Source organism: Sus scrofa, unplaced genomic scaffold (assembly GCF_000003025.6).
Source record: "Sus scrofa isolate TJ Tabasco breed Duroc unplaced genomic scaffold, Sscrofa11.1 Contig59, whole genome shotgun sequence".
In the NCBI taxonomy this organism is placed as follows: domain Eukaryota; kingdom Metazoa; phylum Chordata; class Mammalia; order Artiodactyla; family Suidae; genus Sus; species Sus scrofa.
This window is the reverse complement of record NW_018085257.1, coordinates 295,647-305,078: the sequence shown is the minus strand read 5'-3', so window position 1 is coordinate 305,078 and position 9,432 is coordinate 295,647. Positions and strand designations below refer to the sequence as shown.

Sequence of the window (9,432 nt, the reverse complement as noted above, 5' to 3'; positions counted from 1 at the left end):
GAGATGATGAAGCAGAAAAAAATTAATGATAGAGAATATTTAACAATGTAAATCCCAAAGACCTTATTTACTTATTAATATGATATAAGAGAGCTGAATGCATATTCATTTGAAGTTATAGAGTTGGCAACCATATGCTAATTTTAGGAGATAATCTCACTGTGCTGATGACTGCAGTAAGAGTATTTAGTGATTGTCACTTCAAGAAGTTAGCCCTACTGACAAATGACTCTAAGGCCTATTTCATGTCTCTGTTCCTGGGGTGATAGATGAAGGGGTTCAGCATGGGAGTAGCTGCAGCATACATGGCAGAAGAGATTATGTCTTTGTCATTGGAGTCCCATGATGAGGAGAAAAAGTAAACACTAGCAAGTGTCCCATAGTATAAAGACACCACAAAGAGATGGGAGCCACAGGTGAAAAAACTTTAAAGAATCTTTTGGTGGAAGAGACACTCAGAACTGTGGTCCCTATACAAACATATGAGCCCATGATACTACTCAAAAGCAGGATGAAAAGGGTTCCTCCCACAGTAAAGATGACCAGCTCATTGAGGGGGGTGTCTAAACAGCTCACCTTCAGGAGGGCAGCAAGGTGACAGAAGAAGTGGGGGATGATGTTGTCAGCACAGAAGGATAGTCGAGCCAGGAGGAGGGTGTAGGTCAGGGCATCAGCACAGAAGAGCAGCCAGGATCCAGCCAACAGCCATATACATAGCTTCTCCCTCATGATGGTGGACAGTGTAGGGGGTGACAAATAGCCACATACCTGTCATAGGCCATCACTGTAAGAAGAAGTTTATCAATGCAAGCAAAAAATATGAAAAAAAATATGTCTGTGTTACACGCCCTGCATAGGGAATGGATTGATCCTGAGTCTGCATGTTCATCAGCATCTTAGGGACAGTGACAGATCAAAAGGAGATGTCTGTGAGGGCCAAGTGGCTGAGGGAGAAGTACATGGGGATGTGGAGGCGAGGATCCACCCTGGTCAGCAGGATAATGAGCAGGTTTCCCAGCACCATTGTCAGGTACATGCCCAAGAACAGAGCAAAGAACTCACCCTGCAGCTCTGGCCAGATGGGGAGCCCCAGGGAGGACCTCAGACATGTTGCTCTGGTTCTTCTTCTCATGCTCTTTTCCTGTCTGCTAGGGAAGCAGGTGAGTGGGAAATGTCAGAGACACTGAAGTCATGATTGTGGCCACCACACTAGCTTCTCTCACCTTCTCGTGGAAAAAAAGAATAAATGCCTGCATTTCTTTTATCACCTAGTATTGCCAAACAAATGAAACACCCTAAACACTAGACATGTTTTCTTTCACTGGAAAAGCAGTGCAAATTTTTCCTTCTTTTCTTTTTAATCAACCATGTTTCTGACACTAAGCTATTATTTGGACATAGTAGAATAATTACAACATACAGAACCTCTTCCCTCAGGAGACTAATTCTCAAGGGTGCACCTGACTAAGGACTAAGGAAAGGTTTGAATCTGAAGTCCAATTTGCTGTGTAATCATTTTGGTCCCACCACTTTCTTGCTCTAGGACTTGGAATGCTAGGTCTCTCTTGTCCTTGTGTTGTTCCTCTAAACATGAACATAATCACACTTGTATGGAGTGGACATAAAAGATTCTAATTCATTAGGCATTAATATATAAAAACACTGTCCACATCAAATAAACACCAAAAATTAAATAGATTATTTTGATGAGAGTATCTTTATCCCCCCAAAAAACTAATATAATGTTTAGGAATTTCATAAAGCAGTATTATGAGGTGGTCAGCAAAAAGGAACAAGAAGCTGACCTAAAATTTATGTTAAATTATCTGAGATTTCACACTCTTAAGGTGAGTTTCTGAGCTCATATCCTATCGCTGGGGTAAATTCCCTGTGTAACTTGTCTAAAACATGTTTACTTCTTGCCAAGAAATAAACCTTAATTCAGTGCATGTACCTATATCAATCTCATCTAAACTGGTTCCTCCAAGTTGGCTCAGATATGGTTATTCATCAGTAGGAAGCTACTTGAGATCTGAGATGGGGTCTGAGAACTGAGAGATTCTGAAAGACTGGGGTGTTTCTTAGAAGTCAGTGACCTAATTGATTAACACTATTTCCCAATATTGATCTTGACACTGATAAGTGACCATCAATGAACACAATAGCAGACAAATATATTCCTCCATGACTGCCTCATGGAAGTTTCAAAGAGTCCAAGGAGGGAAGTGCTTTTAAAATGTCACTCTCAGGAGTTCCCACTGTAGCTCAGTGGGTTAACAACCCAACTAGTATCCATGAGGATACAGATCCAATCCCAAGCCACCCTCAATGGATTAAGGATATGGCATTGCCATGAGCTGTGGTGTAGGCTCCAGACAGGGCTCAGATGTGGTGTGGCTGTGGCTGTGGCTGTGGCTGTGGCTGTGGTTTAGGCCAACAACTGAATTTCTGATTCAACCACTAGCCTGGGAACTGCCATATGCTCAGGTGTGACCCCCCAAAAAAAATTAAAAACTAAAAAAAACCCTTTTCTATTAACATGCTCAGAAAGAATAGGAAATGAGCATACTCAAAAGGAATAGTAACAGCTATGGTCACATTTCTCTCCCAAGATTTTAAAAATACCTTGGAAACTTTGATCCTATGACCTAGTGTTGCTTCCTATCTTTAGTTAGACAAATAGGCAGGAACTTAAGAAATATTCCAGGATTTGAAGGAGTCCACCTGCTCATATAACTGCCCACACCCATATGCTTGCATCCTTTTAGTTTTCCAATGTCTTATATATGCCTTCAATTTCATTCAACCATCATTTATATTTGTGTCTGTGAAGCAGAGAAGACAGTCTTCTTTCCCTGCATTTTACCAACAGAAGTAGTTAAATTGCTAAACAATCTCAAAATAGATATTGCATACTGGAATCAGGTCTCAAATACTGATTTTCTAATCATCATTTTACTACAGAGAGAATCCATCCATTTTCCTTTATGGGTTGTGGAGAGGCTAAGGTGAATGTTAAAAGTGAAAAGGTAAATGTTAAAATATTCCCAGGAGAGGAAACTGACATTAACACTCTCTAAGAATCTGTCCACACATGCTTGCTCCAGACCAGGGAGTTGCTCAGGGTTCTCAGGGCACAAGAGGTACTAGACACTTGACTTTTCTGCTAAGCACAGTCCTCTCACCAAAAGCAGCTAGGTCAGACATAGCTCAGGATCTCTCAGGTTTCCTGCAGGAGACCAGAGCTAAAATCCAGGAGCTTCAGTGTGATCAGAAGTGAACTGTCTGCAAAGAGGTGGCTGAGATATTGCTTAGTAGTGAGGAGGGGAAGACATTTGTGACCTGGGGGTGGGGTAGGGCTCTCATTTTGAGAGAGCCTATGGGTGGGGCTGATAATCCTGTCTTCATACCAAATATTGGCACATCCACAATCAAGACATGTAGAGTCAGGGGTTTGGGCCTCCAATAGGCTAGAATTAACTAAGTGCTTATGATGTACCCAGCTTCTTAAGCACCTTACATGCAAGATCTGTCAGCAATTAACATGATCCCATGTAACAGTGGTGGATGCTGAGAATCCAAGGCCACCAAGCTATTAAGTGGGGAAAAGATAAAGATTTGAGTGTCAAAGTACATGATTTCAGAAATAAGCATTTCATTTAAAAGAGTTAGGCCAAAATTAAAGCAGAGTGTCAAAAACATTGGGCTTCCAGGGATCCTGCTGGAGTAGTCAAATTACAGAAAAATGGATGCCAATAGGTCTGCAAAGTCAGTTTCCTCTGGAGCTGCCTGTGTGGATTCTAATATCAGGCAGGTGGAGAGTAAAAAAATGTGAAACTGTCGAAGACACACACACATACACACAGATTTACACCTTCTATGTGAGAGAAGTTAAAGTGTGGGTTTATTACATAAAAGACTAACACACCATCAAAGACATGCACTTGTCAAATGGAGATTTATAGATTCTTCTGGCCTATACTCTCACTAGAAAAACAGTAAGGGTGTGAGTCAGCTACACATAAAATATGCAAAACTGAAAAACAAAATTCATATATACAACACAGCTACACACAGAGAATTTTCAAGCATCCTAGACCAGAGGAGTTATCATCACAAGAAGTCATTCATATTTGAATCACAAGCAGTACACAAGATTACACAAGATCTTACAACATGCAAGCAGCAGATGCAAGAAAAATAAGCACACACTGAGGAAATGTCCAGGCTTCTGTGACCTCTGTATATTCTACTGCATGTCATTAAGTGTGTTTGTCAGTTACGCATACACATATAGATTCAAACAACACAACACTCACACACAAATACACATAACTTCTCTGATGGTCATGAATACACTTACACACAGACACACATGCATGACTAGGGAGATTTCTGGCCTCCTTCTGAGATATACCTGTGCTCTGAGTTCAAATATTTCTGCTTCGTTCTGTTACCTGAGTCCTCACTTTCTGTCCAGAAGATGCAGGGTCCAATGGAAAGAGAAAACCTTGGTGCCCTGAGGACCTTACAGACAATCATGTCAGTTCTCCAGCTTCAAAATGATGCACAAGATCTCCTTCTCTCCACCCTAACCCGACTCTGGAGGTAATCCACTCCAGGCCCCTATTAGAGAAGCTGTCTATTGGGGCAATTGCACAAATTCCTCCTGGCCTCTCTGGAAGGAGGATGATTAGGGCCCACAGGGGCTGAGCTGCACGTGGTTTCTCAGAAGAAAGTGTCCCTCATATCAGTGGTACCTTCGGATTCTTGTCAAGTCTTTGATGAGAAGCAGGAATTCCCCCACTGCCCATGACCTCCATGTCATGAACACAACATCTCCCAAGGGCAGTGTATGGCACAGGCAGTGTAAGGGCTTTTACAATTTCTGCAGCCTCCTCAACACTTACACAGGCTTTCATTAGAACACAAAGCCCCTTAAAATTCACAGGTCTCAGAGTACCCATTGTGGCTCAGCAGGTTAATAACCTGACATAGTCTGTGAGGATGCAGGTTCAATCTCTGGCCTCACTAAGTGGGTTGAGGATCCCAAGTGCTGAAAACCACAACATAGTTTGCAGATGTGGCCTGGATTCAATGTTGCTGCGGCTGTGGCACATGTTTGCTGCTGCAGTTCTGATTCAACACCTAGCACAGGAACTTCCATACACCACCAGTGTGGCCATTAAAAAATGTGAATGTATCCCCACTCCCCTGGAGGTTTTGGAGAGTATGGTCTATGCCTCATTCAGGAGAAGGGGGATGGAATCTATAATTCTAGGGAAAAAATACTCTGGGTTCCTCCCCTACTGAGAGAGCTCACCTGAGCAATTTATCAAAGACCACTTAGACTCAATTTCTTCAAAGTGGAAATAATAGCTGTTCTCTTCAAATGATTTGAAGGATGGGCCAATGAGCACCTAATGAAAGTCTACTAAATGTCATTGTTTATTATCAATATTTTTGAATCAGTAGAGGTCAGCTATGGCTCACAATAGGCAATTGTGACTGGTAACTGTTGAGTAAATTCATCTGTTCATTCATTCACTTAAATAATCATTAAGTCTCCTAGTAAAGTAATACTGACGTATCCTCTAGAGACATAACAGAGAAAAATATAAACAGAAATCTCTCTCTTAGAACACATATCCAAGTGTAGGTTGTTGTAAAAATAAATTATGAAGACAAAATGAGTGTTAGGTAAATGGTGAAAAGTGCTGGGGTATGATGAAAATCAGGCATGGAGCTAGGGAGACTTGAGTATTACATGGAGTCCTCTGGTGGCCTAGAGATTAAGTATCTGGCATTTTCACTACTGTGGTAGAGAATGGATCCCTGCCTGGGAATATCTGCATCCCAGATATTGGCATAGTAAAAATAAATTTATTTTCGAAAAATATCCAGTGTTACAGGATTCTTATACAAGAAACCCAGACACCCTTCCAATCAAGTGGCTCCAGGTCTGCAAACTGGTTTATGCCACTACACACCTATTAGACTTGCAAAAATTGAAGGACTGGATGCTCTTCTGTATTAGTGAAGACATGGTGGAACTGTAACTCTCATACACATACCCAGCACATGACTAGGTATTTTCCCAAGGCAAAGAAAGTATATAGTTATGCATAAACTTGTATGAGAGTGTTCATAACAGCCTTATTCAATAGGCAGAAACTGGAAACAGAGAAGATGTTCATCAGTGGACTTATTGTATAGTGCAGGAAACAATACTCAGTATTTTATAAAAACCAGTCAGGGAAAAGAACCTGAGAATATATACGTGAGTGTGTGTGTGTTTGTGTGTGTGTGTGTGTGTGTGTGTGTGTATAACTGAATCACTTTTCTGTACACTTGAAACTAACATAACATTGTAAGTGAACTATATGTCAATAAAAAATAACATATCTAGAATCTAATATATGGCACAAATGAACTTTCCACAGAAAAGAAAATCATAGACTTTGAGAATAGACTTGTGGTTGCCAAGGGGGAAGGGGAGAGAGTGGGAGAGACTGGGAGCTTGGGGTAAATAGATGCAGAATGTAGCCTTATGGATGGATTAGCAATGGGATCCTTCTGTGTATCACTGGGAACACTTTCTAGTTACTCTAGTTATCTATCAACTTGGCTAAGCTACAGTCCACAGATACTTGGTCAAACACAATTCTAAATGTTCCATGAAGGTATCTTTGTGGATGAGATTAACATTTCAATCAGCAGACTGTGGATAAAACAGATTGTTCTCCATAATGTCTGTGAGCCTCATCTAATTAGTTAAAGGTCTTAAGAAAACCAATGTTCTGCCACAAAGAAGTGCTTCTTTCACCAGCCTTCCTTTAGACTAAAACTATGCCTTTTCCCTGGATTTCCAACCTGCCAACCTACCCTACAGCCTACACTTGCTAGCCTCCACATTATATTATCCAATTGTTTAAAATAAATCAGTCTCTCTGTCTCACTCTCTCTCTCAATTTCTCTTGATCTATCTTTCCTTCTTTTTTCACCACCCTGTATTTATGAGTTACCAGGTTAGGGCTCAGATCTGAGCCACACTTTCAACCTATGCCACAGTGGTGGCAATGCTGAATCCTTTAAACCACTGCAGAGATGCTGACAATCCTTTTGCATCATAGCAAGAATTCCATAATCTCTCTCTCTTATATCCTGCCCCCCAACAAACACATCTATTGGTTCCATTTCTCTGGAGAACATTGACTAATACACCATCTATGACATTAAGTGCCCTACAAATCTGGTCCCCTGATATTTCTAAAACTTATCACCTATGATCCATCCCCTACTCAGTTCTGTCCACATACAGAGGCCCCCCTTAATGTCCCTGGAACAGCCAGGCATCATCTCACCTCAGAGTATTTCTAGGTTCCAATCTCTATGCTTTTGCCAAGGTATACCATGACTGTCCTCACTAATATCTTTGGATGTTAGCTTCCCAATGAGTTCTAGCTGGACCACATGATATTAAATTATATCCCAACCCCCAGTACTCTGACTCTTCCCTTTTTATTCCTTCTTTATTCATAAAAGTTTTTATACACAAAAAATTATTTATTTCAGTATAGAAACACAACTTCCATAGAATTTTCATCACAGTAAAGCAACAATAATATTCTAAAAATAAGTAAAGCTTACGGTGTGTTAGAAGGTAAAACCTGCTATGAAAAAAAAGGAGAACTATGATCTGGATCAGGAGTGCTGGAATATAAATTCTACAGTGCATATATTTTTTAACATATTCCCAGAATGTAGAAAATTGCCTGGCACAAAATAGTCATGCAGTAAATATTTTCATGTGCATAATTTATAAATTCACATATTTAGAATTTTCATATTAGAAGTGAGATCTCTGGGGGAAACAACACTCATTTTCCAAGTTTAAAATTAATCCAATAGCTAATATATTCTTATCAACACCAAAATCCAATTTAGGGGGAATATCAGTCTTCCTCGAATAGGGAAACTTAAAAATGGGATTGACAGTTCTCTGCTCCCCTATTTTCTCAGGCACAATCAAATTAAAGTATATTTATATTTCAGCAAACCATCCAAAGTACTTTAACAAGATACTGCATTGAGAAGATAAATATTCTTGACTTTACTAAAACTAAACATTAGAAATTAATGTTTGTAGCTCTGGAAGGCAAGAAGCCAAGACTTGGAAGCAATGTAAATGTCCATAAATAGAGGACTGAATAAAGAAGATGTGGTAGATATATGTAACATAATACTACTCAAAATAGAACAGAAGTATTGCCATTTGCAGCAACCTGAAGAGACATAGAAATATCATACTAAGTAAAGAAAGACAGACAAAGAAATGTATCATATGATGTCACTCATATGTGTTAGCTAAAAAAATGATAGAAATGAACTTATGTACAAATCAGAAATAGACCTGTAGATATAGAAAACAAGTATGCTTACTAAAGGGGAAAGGGGGAGGGATAAATTAGGAGTTTGGGATTAATATGTACACACCCCTATATGTAAAATAGATAACTAACACGGACAAGTTGTATAGCCCAGAAAATTATTATTAGGTCCCTGATTATTAGAGAAATGCAAATAAAAACTATCATGAGATACCACCTCTTAACAGTCAGAATGGCCATAATTAATTAGTCCACAAATAAATGCTAGAGTGGTGTGGAGAAAAGGGAAACCTCCTGCGCTGTTGGGTGGGAATGGAAGCTGGTACAACCACTATGGAGATCAATAAGGAGGTACCTTAGAAATCTATACATATAACTAACATTTGATCCAGCAATCCCACTCTTCAGCATATATCTGTACAAAACATTCCTTAAAAAAGACACATGAACCTGCATGTTCCTTGCAGCACTATTCACAATAGCCAAGACATGGAAACAATACAAATGTCCATTAACAGATGACTGGATTAGGAATATGTGGTATATATACACAATGGAATACTACTCAGTCATAAAAAATAATGAAATAATGCCATTTGCAGCAACATGGGTGGAACTAGAGTATCTCATACTGAGTGAAGTAAATCAGAAAGAGAAGTACAAATACCATATGCTAGCACTCATATCTGGTATCTAATATGCAGCACAAATGAAACTTTCCACAGAAAAGAAAATCATGAACTTGGAGAATAGACTTGTTGTTGCCCAGGGGGAAGGAGTGGGAGGGATTGGGACCTTGGGTTAAAGGATACAAACTATTGCTCTTGGAATGGATTAACAATGAGATCCTGCTGTGTAGCACTGAGAACTCTGCATATATATTTACAATGCAGCAGGATGATGGGAGAAAAAAACTATGTATACATATGTGTTTAACTGGGTCCCCATGCTGTCCATGGAAAAAAAGTGTGTTGGAGAAATAACAATAGAAATAAATTTTTAAAAAGAAGAAAAAAATAGAAATAAAAAACCACATACTACA

The 9,432-nt window shown here is 39.5% G+C and overlaps 1 pseudogene; it reads right to left on the bottom strand.

Moving 5' to 3' along the window:
• Positions 1-238: 238 nt before the first annotated feature.
• LOC100524298 lies at positions 239-774 on the bottom strand (annotated as a pseudogene).
• Between the last annotated feature and the right edge of the window lie 8,658 nt (positions 775-9,432).